Source organism: Octopus bimaculoides, chromosome 4 (genome assembly GCF_046866305.1).
Source record: "Octopus bimaculoides isolate indiv1 chromosome 4, ASM4686630v1, whole genome shotgun sequence".
In the NCBI taxonomy this organism is placed as follows: Eukaryota; Metazoa; Mollusca; class Cephalopoda; order Octopoda; family Octopodidae; genus Octopus; species Octopus bimaculoides.
The window spans coordinates 3,342,294-3,344,793 of NC_142931.1; the positions used below are offsets into that span (position 1 = coordinate 3,342,294).

At 34.8% G+C, this 2,500-nt stretch overlaps 1 protein-coding gene across 7 annotated transcripts in view; it reads left to right on the forward strand.

Moving 5' to 3' along the window:
- LOC106870014 (uncharacterized) overlaps window positions 1–2,500 on the forward strand; it is a 449,496-nt gene that overhangs the window by 347,607 nt on the left and 99,389 nt on the right. The window lies entirely within an intron of this gene.

Genomic DNA, 2,500 nt, shown 5'->3' on the forward strand with positions numbered 1-2,500 from the left:
CAGTTTACGCTACTTTATTTCCAGAAATGTAGTCGCAGCGTCTCCTCCTCCCGCTCCTCCTACTCGCCCCCTTCCCCTCAAATCTATCGTGTTTGGCACGACAGAAAAATAGACTGAACTGTGTCATGTCACATAAGATAACCTTCTTTCTCGTTTTGCTTTGTTTATGTTTTATTGTAATCATTCTTTCCTCAACTTGGTGCGATTCCGCAGTCTCCTTCTCCACCCACGTCCTCAGCCAATCAGCAGCGCCACCCCTCCCCTCTAGTTTTGCTTCCCCAGTCGACAGGAATGCAGCCGTGTTTCGAGAAACTTTATTTTTGAGTCATTTAGGTGTAGTCGTCAGCTTGGAATGTCAACCAACTGATGATAAGCCGAGATATCGAATACTGCCGTTGATATATACATACATATATATATATATATGCATAATACATACAAACATATATATACATATATCTGTTGATTCACCAGAAGCGATAAATTACGGGAAGAAATATGCATTTTCAAAACTGAGAGTAACTCATTACCGAAGATTGGAACCTTTCAGCTATGGTATATATGCATATGTGTATGTTTGTGTGTGTGTGTGTGTGTGTTTGTGTGTGTGTGTGTGTGTGTGTGTGCGTGTGTGTTTATATAAATATATGCACTTTTGCATTTACATATACATACATGATGCATATATATATATATATATATATATATATATATATATATATATATATATATACACACACACAAATATATAGTGAGAATTTACAAAAAAAAAACAAAAGACGAAGGCGGGTGTATAAACAACAAACAAATCTATTAATTTAACGCTCGGGAAGTGAGAAAGTCATTTACGTTTCGAGCCTACGCCCTTCGACAGAAAGAATCACAGAATATATATATATATATATATATATATATATATATATATGCTCCTACAATCATTGGTATTTTAACCGTTTTGAGATGCCACATTTTTTCGATTTCAATGAGTAAATCTTTATATTTTCTGAGATTATCAAATTACAACAGATTAAACTGTTGGAAAAGAAAAATTCCTAACATTGGGCTACAACAAGTAACCTTAGATGCCAAGAACCCTCCTAAGTAACCTAGCTGTCCCTAATAACAGTTTTCTGGAGCTGCACTAAGCTAGGCTTTATACCTATTTTCTCTCTCCATCTGTTCAAATCTTTAGGGATACATTATTTACATTTGACGGTTTGAAAACTTGCGATTACTAAACAATTCTTATAGACCTTAATTACATTTTTTTACATTTCACGGATATTTGTCTTCATCTTGTTTGTGGTTAAAACAACGGTTCGGCTGATATACCCTCCAGCCTTTATCAAGTGTCTTAGAGAAATTTCGGACCTGGGTTCTCATTCCTAAGGTATTCTTCGATGTAATTATTATTGATATTATTCAGGTCACAGCCTGGAATAGAACTCGGAATCTTGGGGTTAGTAGCCCGCGCTCTTAAACACTACGCCATACAAGATGAGGACAAATATCCGTCAAATGTAAAAAATGTAAATAATGTACATAGTTCTTCATCTCTCAAATATAGAACTGTCTTTAGGGATAGTTCCCAATGCACCTATAATTACTGGAATACATTTTACTCACATTTTCCATAGTCTCTGTAATTCAATCGTTTCGTCCTGGTACTTGGCTATTTTCTCTTTACCTTCTCATATTGACTTTCTCATCATTTGGGACTGTAAAGTCAATTATCTGGCACTTTCTTTCCTCTTTGTCTACTACTACTACTACTACTACTACTACTACTACTGCAGCTGCTGCTGCTAAATCGGGCCTTCTGGCTTGTATTATTCTGTCCGTCTGACTGTCGAAGTCCTATACATCTTGTACTTCTTTATTTCTAGTACTTTACTAGGTTCATGTTCATACCATTTATCAGTATGGTCAAATCCTAGCTTTCTACATGACTCCCAGTGGGTTACTCTTCCTATTATCATCATTGTTGTTGTTGTTGTTGATGTTAATTCAGTATGAACTAAAACCTGTTCTTTTTTTCTTTTCCAGGTGAGTAAATGCCGATTCTGTAACCTTGTTAACAAATAGGTGTTAATGACATCGCGGTAAGACCTCCTCTCTGTCCTTCATTTTCAGATTTATTCTATCTATTTCTAGCAAATATTTTATTATTACTCAACTCCCATTATAACTTTGCTATTTTCACTGATCTTGTGACAAGAAATCAATATTTATCATCAATCAATGAGTAATCGATGTCAAACAAACTTGAAAAATTCTCTTACATAAACACTTTAACAAGTTTAGTGAGTTAGTATTGGCTATCGATTAGCTGCAGATTGATTGAGAAATGTAGAACTAACTCTAATATACGTTAATAAATTTATTTAAATATCGAAATGTTAAACCGTCTGGAATTCGAATACTGACACGACCCTTAATAAATAAATAAATAAAAAATGCTTGCGATGGAAGCAACGCTTGATCTGGTTCTAGAATTGTT